Source organism: Nansenia antarctica (assembly GCF_963989245.1).
Source record: "Nansenia antarctica genome assembly, chromosome: 18".
Classification (NCBI taxonomy): domain Eukaryota; kingdom Metazoa; phylum Chordata; class Actinopteri; order Argentiniformes; family Microstomatidae; genus Nansenia; species Nansenia antarctica.
In genome coordinates, this window is record NC_137691.1 from 16,144,789 (window position 1) to 16,154,078 (window position 9,290).

The following is a 9,290-nucleotide window of genomic DNA, read 5'->3' on the forward strand; positions in this document are numbered from 1 at the left end:
CTGCCAAAGTCAAATGTTATTATCCCACTAGGAGAAATTTGGTTGCAGCCAGGTATTCAAAACACACTCAATCCATCATAAATACAACATGACACATGACATACCACACAGGACACAGAGACAACAATACAGTACAGTGCAAGATCACTTCATGTGAAGACAAAGGACGAGCAAATTGCTATGTGCAGAAAGCACTCAGTGCAATCCTTTGTGGAAACTCAGCCTGATAATTGCTGTGTCAAAAAAGAGTCTTTGAATTTAATAAATGAATTCAGATAGAGGTAGAGTGGGAATAGAGGCACCATTGCACTTCCCAACACTTGTGATGGACCTGCACTTCATAAATACCTGCATTTATGCACAATGATTAGCCTACTTGCAAAGATTGTGATTATATGTATTTAGACAACTCCACTTATTGTGCAAAGGTCACTCTAGAAAAGAGTGTTGAATGATTAAGGTGGACATGTAAAATGTCATCATGAAAACAAATGTTCACCTGATGAAATGCTGATTGCCAGTTATGAACTTGTAAGAGTCTCTAGGCACAGAGGGAGGTCGACACAGAGGAACAGTTGCAGAATAGGTATTTATTGTCTACAGCACGGCTCAGCAACGTCACTGACGTTCTGAGCCCGTTGTTCAAAATAATAAATAATAAAGAATAAGTCCAGCGTGCGGCCGTCACTGCCGTCACGCCCGCTGCGTCCCCTTTCGGGACTTGGTCCGCTGGCCGACTCTCGGCGACACGCCCCCCCTCGGGACCCGTTCGCTCCCCGGCAGAGCCCTCGCTCTCTCTCCGCTGCTCTCCCTTTCGGGACCCGCTCCGTCTGCCCGGCTCCCCGCACCTCACCCCCTTTCGGGATCTCGTGCGTCCTCGCCGCGGCTCTCTCTCTCTCTCTCTCTCTCTCTCCCAGTGCGTCTCCGTGCGGCAGGTACTTCCTGCCCTTCTCATCTCCTGAGGGAACAAACACACACAGGTTAAATAGACCAGTGGGATAACGAGTCTGATCACTGACACCTGTCCGTAATCAGCCCATTATTCCCCCCCCAACGGCAGTCTGGCTCCCTCTGCAGGCCAGAACGCGCCATGCTCCCCACACACCCCCACCGCCAGTTCGAGGCCGGGGACACCACCGGCCGATAGCCTACTCCCCCCCCCCCCATCACGGGAGAGGAAGTCGGCCACGACCATCTGCGCCCCCAGCCTATGAACCACCGTGAAGTTGAAGGGTTGCAACGCGAGGTACCACCGGGTGATCCACGTGTTGGTATCCTTCATGCGGTGGAGCCACTGTAGGGGAGCATGGTCGGAGTAGAGGGTGAACGAGCGCCCCAGCAGGTAGTACCGGAGGGCGCCGACCGTCCACCGAATGACCAGACACTCCTTCTCCACCGTGCTGTACCTGCCCTCCCGCTCCGACAGCTTTCGGCTCAGGTACAGCACCGGACGGTCGGCTCCCTCCACCTGCTGGGTCAGCACCGCCCCCAGCCCTCTATCCGACGCGTCTGTCTGCAGAGAAAAATGAATGTTAAAGTTAGGAGCATACAAGACTGTCTCCCCACAGAGGGCGTTCTTAATCCCATCGAACGCTACTTGGCACAGCTCAGTCCATTGGACCGGATCCGGGGCCCCCTTCCGGGTGAGGTTGGTAAAGGGGCTGGCCAGCTCCGAGAACCCCGGCACAAACTGCCGGTAGTAGCTGGCCAGTCCCAGGAACCGCCTCACGTCCTTCCGGGTCCTGGGCCACGGGGCGGCGGTGATCGCAGTGGTTTTGTCCATCAATGTCATCTAAGTACGCCGCAGCATACGCAGAGTGCGGCCGCAGAATACGTGAGGGTGAGGGTATGACAGTATGGGCCAGATTTAAATCCATGCTGACAGACCACTGCTAGACCACTTGACCACTCCAGGCCTCTGAAGGCTTCACTGTGAGTATATAGAGTAGCCTAAATAATAATAATAATAATAATAATAATAATAATAATAGTAACCTTGTCTCGGACGGTGACCTTATGACAGCAATGAAAGTGTAATGTCTGTCAGAGTGGAATTCTACATCTCAATGGCAAAGGTTGCCAGCCACCAGGTATCCTCGTTCCATAAGGGGAAAACACTATACGTAGCGTTGTAACGGCATAACAAAACAATAGCAGTCGAGTCCACTCGTCTTCCTTAAGCTGATTTACTACTACTTACTACTACTACTACTACTACTAAGGATTAAATATAATATATAGGCTAGTATTGCCAGTGTACATTTAAGCAATATCACACGAGAGGGAGTGTGTTATACTGAATATCAGCACGGCTGTGATTCGGTCGTAGGTACGAGGCCGCAACTGAACTTCAAATGGACTGTTGCCTAGTAACCTGAACACAAACAATGTAGTCTAATTAGCGGTCATTTAGTAGAACATCTGTGCAGCGGAGTGATACATATAGTTAAAAGTCCCAGTGCTGTTATACTGTATATCGTAACTCATGGAATGCCTCTTGTCCAATCAAATGACTTGGTCGGAACTAACTGTTGTATAATGTGTACTATTCGGTAACATGTTCTAGTTTGAACTAATTGTATAAGACTGAGTCCAGATTAGACAATCTGATCTGTGTTGAACAGCTGCATAAGTAGTAGGGTTGGGAGGACTGAACAACAACAGCAGCAACACCCTGGTCCCCCTGTCGTCCTGCCACACGTACCCAACATTGAGGTGGTCCACCAGAGCTTCTGTCAGACAGGTGGCAGCTGTTATTGCCTCACGTCTGCGTCTCTCTGTGCAGGGCGAATCAAAGCACAACACACAGACACACAGACACACACACACACACACACACACACACACACACACACACACACACAGTGCATGGAAGTTAAACACTTTGTATCATGGAGTCATATATTGTACACACACGTTGCTGCCATTTCAAAACAAGGGTGCATTCGTAAATTCGCTCATAAAGGGACCAAGTAATTCGATTGGACAAGAGGCATCACACGAGTGCTGATCAGATTTCCACAGCGTGTTTACGAACACACCCCAAGACACAACATGTCAAAGCTCAGTAGCCCCAACACAACCCCATGGAGCAGTATCATGCCAACGAACAATATTAAACACATCATGTTTGCTACATGTATGCCAACCCTAAACCATAAACACGGCGACACCTTCAGGCAGAAACATGGAGGATAATCAGACAGTTTGACAGCCGGTTTGTTTTTAGCATATCTGGCTAGCTGCTAGCACACAGAACCTGAGTTTCTCTCCTCTCACCGACCTTGCAGTTCTTTTCGCTCGTTCTGTTTCACCTGGTGCTCCTTTAATAAACGAGACAGCATGTTGGCGTGTTGCTTAATGTGTTCTTAGTTGAGTTAATGTTTTAATGTCTGTTCATTTAGTATGCGCTACGATGAGCCAAGCTAACTGGCAGCAGGAAGAACAGCAGCAGTCTCGTCACATGACTGCAACTCTCGCGTGATTTGAAAGGTTTGAACGTTCGAAAGGTTTGAACGTTCGAAATGATGTAACGTTCGAAAGGTTTAAATATCCTAAAAGTCGTTATAATTCCGTTAGCTTCTCCGTGGTCTAGTGGTTACGTCGGGGGACACTAGTGGTTCTGGCCTATTAAGGTCGCAGTCGCACTGGGAGATCGAGTGCGACCTGTACGTCAGAACCTTGATCTGGACCGTTGATCCATAACAATAAAGCTAGATCACCACCCAGCACCCGAGAAGCTACGTTTTTATATTTATTGACCGTGAAACTGTCTTCTTAAAGCTACGTTATTGTGTGTTGTCAGCCATGTCATCTCAAGGTCGCCGGTTCGAATCCAGCCGCGGACAGAACGAGCCTGTCATCCCTGCTCTCTCTCACCCATCTTTCCTGTCAATATCTACTGCCTCTATCCCATTAAAGCAGAAATGCCTTAAACATTGCGTACATAGTTACTAACTGACGCTAGGAGTTAGAGCTATAGTCCTGATAGGTCATAGCTGGGCTAGCATTAATTTAATTTTAATTTTAACTTTGCCATTTAGCAGACGTTTTAATCCAAAGCGATTTACAATTACGAATTACAGGGACACTCCCCCTGGAGTAACTGAAGGCTAAGTGCCTTACTCAAGGGCACACTAGTAGTGGTGTGGTTTCAGGCGGGATTTGAACTCACAACCTTCCGATCACAAGTCCAACTCACTACCACTAGACCACTACACCACCACTACCCCCGCATTAACGTCAGCAGAGTTTACCAGCGGTAAATAAGTCGCATAATATAGGCTATAAGACCCTGAGTAATTCCCTATTCTTTAGAGAAATAATACCTACATATGTGAACTAATTGATAGGCTAGCTCCAATCCCTCAATGACCCGGACCCCCTGGGACTCAAATTAAAATATGGAAAGATATCGGCCTACATAGATGCACAATATCAAGCTTATGGGTCGCAAATGGGTTACAATGGTCCTGGACAAATCGTCTGCTAAATGACTGTAACCCCTTAGGCGACATTTGCACTTGAACAAAATAAATCAAATAGCCTACGAAACATGCATTGATTTATAGGCCATGCCGTTGATAGATATACATGTATTTACAACTATATACGATTCAATGCGTGAATCTCAGTCGGGGAGTTCATTTGTATTTCTATCATGCTTTTCATTTCGTTTTGTTCTGTGTTTAGAACAACAAAATATGGTGTCTGGAAAGTCAACCTATGCTTAACTCTGGGTGAAATAGGCTATGTTTGCTTTGTTTTGATATAAGGCGTTCGTGGATGTTTTGACAACATTATTATGAATATAAATAATACAATGAATATTAGCCTATTACAATCATGAAAATCAGAATGATGTTCATGTTTCTATAAGAATCTCCCTTCATCTACAGAAAGAGGAGGTAACCTACATGCTGGGAGTAATGACTGTATTTTGAAGTTACAAACATAAGGCTTGGAGTTATTTAAACATGTAATTGTATACAGGCCCCATATGGCAAATTAGATTATTGTCCATATTAATTATTATCCAAAAATATGGTGATGATGATGGTGATGATGGTGATGATGAGGATGATGATGGTGATGATGATGATGGTGATGATGATGATGATGGTGATGATGATGATGATGATGATGATGATGATAGTGATGGTGATGGTGATGATGATGGTGATGATGATGGTGATGATGATGGTGATGATGATGATGGTGATGATGATGGTGATGATGGTGATGATGATGATGATTGTTGGGCGACTATTAAAAACAAAGTTTGTCGCCGAGAGGCTAAGTAGGGGAAAACAACCTGCCCGACGCGCTGGCTGTCAATGAATCACTGTTCCCGAAAAGTAAGTTTGGTATATTTTATTGTATATAAAAACAAAGGGTGAAACGGTATCACAAAACATTAAAAACAGCGTCCCAAGATATTCCAACAGTGACTTGTTGAAGCGGTCAGCAAAAGTAGGACTTCCCAACTCACCCCCTCTCCTGCCATTCACACAATTCCGACAGGTGAACAGCTGATTTCAATACTACCACTGACGCACCACCAACACCACGTGACTCGAATCCCTGCACGTGACCCACAATCCAACAGCGAACAACAAACAACAGACAACAGTACAACCCATACCTGGCGCCTACATTCCGGCCCCTAATTATTACAATTACTACACATAAATAATTAACAATACATTACAATTTTCTTTGCAATTTCTTTTGCGCAAGGAGTTCATAGTCCGTTAGTCCATTGTAGATCTTGATCCGATCTTCTTGAGTCGAGTCAAGTCAAGTCTAGGACAGAGGTTACTAGCACTTATCCTTTAGGAGTGAACCAAGTCATGTCAAAAGATTAGCCTTCACAGCTCCGTCGACTCCTGAAGAAGGCAAATCTTGGTCACAGGCCTGCAGAGACAGCTGGTCCGGGTCTTAATCCGGACTTGTCGCACAAGTCCTCTTCTATCTGGAATTGTTTCGGTGATCCTCCCAATGATCCAGGAATTCCGAGGTGCAGAATCATCCACTATGAGCACTATGTCCCCGGGGATGAAATTCCGCTTGGCCTTTGTCCATTTCTGTCGTTCCTGTAATTGTGGCAAGTACTCCCTAATCCACCTTTTCCAAAACAGATCAGACATGTATTGGACTTGCTTCCATCTCCGGCGTGCATAGCTGTCCTCCTTGTGAAACAGACCAGGTGGTAAGCAGGGTTTGGCTTTGAGAAGCAGAAGGTGATTGGGTGTTAATACTTCCAAATCATTTGGATCTGTGGATTCCTTGGTGAGGGGTCTACTATTGAGAATTGATTCCACTTCGCAGAGTACTGTATGGAGTCCCTCCTCATCCAGACTTTGTGTCCTCAAAGTGGAATTAAGAATCTTTCTAATGGAACGAATTAATCTCTCCCATGCTCCGCCGTGATGTGATCCGGTAGGAGGGTTAAAGGTCCACTTGATTCCCTTCAACGAGAGCACATCATTGATTTGTTCCAGGTTCCATCCTTCAATTGCTCGTTTCAGCTCACGCTCTGCACCGATGAAGTTGGTGCCATTGTCGGAGCGTAGCTCTTTGATCTGTCTTCTTCTCACAATGAAGCGCCGCAAGGCGTTAATAAATGAATCTGTGTCCAGAGATGAGGCGACTTCAAGGTGTACTGCTCTCATTGTCAAACATGTGAAGATCACTCCATATCTTTTCACGAGACTCCTACCACGCTTGATGTCAAAGGGACCAAAATAGTCTACTCCGACATAACTGAAGGGAGGTTCTTCTGCTGAAACTCTGTCACCAGGCAAGTCTGCCATTTGCTGTTGACCTGCAGCTCCATGTAACCGACGACAGACTACACACTTGGATATGATCTTCCTTATGGCAACACTGGCAGCAGGAATCCAGTAGCGCTGGCGCAGCCTTGACAACATGTGGTTCCTACCACCATGGCCAACCTCTTGATGAATCTGTCGTAGGATGAGGTCTGAGATATGGAGATCTTTAGCAATTATGGCTGGATGTTTAGACTCTTCGGGCATGGCAGCCTTACTAAGTCGTCCTCCGACTCTCAACACACCATCTTCCAGTATTGGGTTGAGCTTGTAAATGTGACTGTTTCCTTTCACGCACTCTCCCTTTTGGAGGCAAGAGAACTCTTCAGAGAACCTTCTCCTTTGACATAACTTGATTATCTCCAGTTCAGCTTCTTTGATCTCTTCCAACGAGAGACAACCACGACAGAGCTTATTATGCATCTCCTTGTTGAGAACATCTTTGTGTCGAGTTGCATTTGACGCAGACTGAGCAAGACTTGCCGTGACTTCTCTCCTCTTTCTGTTATTCAAAAATACGTTTCTGAGCCTCAGGATCCATCCCATCACTCTTGTGAGACGTGTCCAAGATGAGCTGCGGTTGATCAAACCCGTCACAGCATCATTCTCCTCTTGTTCCACAGAAACAATGGCAGCTGACCCCTTGACCTCCGGGTCTCCAGATGGAAGTTCTCCCAAGTTGTCTGGGTTGACAGGCCAAGCTTCCTCTGTTTGCCTGAGAAATGAAGGACCAGATATCCATGTTTCGTTTTTGAGGAATAGCTCCGCCTTCACGCCTCTGGAGGCAAGGTCCGCAGGATTGTGCGCAGTACTCACGTACCTCCACTGTGATGCATCAGACATCTTGAGAATCTCTGTGACTCTGTTCGCTACAAAGATGCGAAACCTTGATGTTTCGTTCTTGATGTATTTCAGTACAGCGGTACTGTCTGACCAGAAAACAGAGTCTTGCAGCTGCAGTCTTAACTCTTTCCTCCACAGTTTATCCATGCGAACTGCCACAACTGCTGCGGTCAACTCCATACGTGGGATTGTCACAGGCTTTAAAGGTGCCACCCTGGATTTTCCCATTATGAAGGCGCTGTGTGTCTGAGAATGGTCATTGTGCAACAACAGATAAGTGACAGTACCATATCCCTCCTCACTTGCGTCAGCAAAATGATGCAGCTGGGCGCTGGTTACTTCTCCAAAGTTAGGGGGTTTTAAACATCATCTGATGCTGAAGCCCTCCAAAAGATGTAGTTATTTGACCCAGTCAACCCACTCCTGCACAACAGACGCTGGTATGACGTCGTCCCATCCTAGCCCTTTCCGGCACAGGTCTTGAAGGATCTTTTTAGCTGTGAAAACCACAGGGGCCACAATTCCCAGAGGGTCATAGAAAGAGCTGACGGTAGAAAGGATTCCTCTACGGGTCAATGGTCTGTCCTGAAAGGTTACACTGAACCTAAAGGTATCAGACTGGATACACCAACGCACCCCCAGTGCTCTCTCAACCGGTAGGATATCGTGGTCCAGATCCAGGTCTTTAACCTCCTTTGCTCTTTCATCCTCCGGTATTGCTGCCAGCACACGGCGACTGTTGCTTATCCATTTTGTTAAATGAAAGCCTCCCTTGGCACAGATGGTCCCCAAGTCCTGATGGAGGGATATGGCTTCCTGTTCTGAGGCTACAGAAGCGAGACAGTCGTCAACATAAAAACTATGCAGGATGGTCTCAAACACCTGTTGGCTGAAGAGCTGTTTGTTATCTTCGGCGCACTTCCGGAGAGCAAAATTAGCGCAGCTTGGGGATGATGTAGCCCCAAACAAATGGACAACCATCCTGTATTCCACCATACATTGACGGATGTCCCCATTTGGCCACCAGAGAAATCGGAGCAGGTCTGCATCTGCCTCCGGCACTCGAACTTGATGAAACATAGCCTCAATGTCGGACATCAGAACAATGGGCTCCTTCCTGAATCTGGTCAACACTCCAATCAATGTGCTTGTAAGGTCAGGTCCTTGCAGGAGATGTGCATTGAGCGATGCACCTTGAAATGATGCTCCACAATCGAAGACGACACAGATCTTTTTTTTCTTGGGATGGTATACCCCGTGATGAGGGATATACCAAACCTTGCCGTCACTGCGCTCCAGATCTGTGGTTGGCACCCTCTCTGCATATCCACTGGATATCAGGTCGTTCATGAAGGCAGCGTAGTCCTTGTGGAATGATGTGTCCCTGCTAAACCTCCTCTTCAGGTTGATGGTGCGTTGCTCTACAATTTTACGGTTGTTGGGAATGCTGATAATTGTGTTCTTTAAAGGCAAGGCCACGCTATAATGGCCATCAACAAGTTCCACAGTTTCGTTGGCCATTTCCAGAAACTTACGATCCTCCCTTGACAGCCCTAGCAGTTCATCCTGACTGTTTTCAGGGAAGTCTGTCTTGAACTGTTGGTTCCAGAGCTC

The 9,290-nt window shown here is 46.7% G+C and overlaps 1 long non-coding RNA gene across 1 annotated transcript; it reads right to left on the bottom strand.

Annotated features, from left to right (window-relative positions):
- Positions 1–570: 570 nt before the first annotated feature.
- On the bottom strand, positions 571–3,445 carry LOC308173686. The gene is made up of 3 exons (XR_013937907.1): positions 3,284–3,445; positions 2,705–2,777; positions 571–958 (listed from the first exon to the last, which is right to left on the bottom strand). It is a non-coding gene; the product is annotated as an uncharacterized lncRNA (long non-coding RNA).
- Between the last annotated feature and the right edge of the window lie 5,845 nt (positions 3,446–9,290).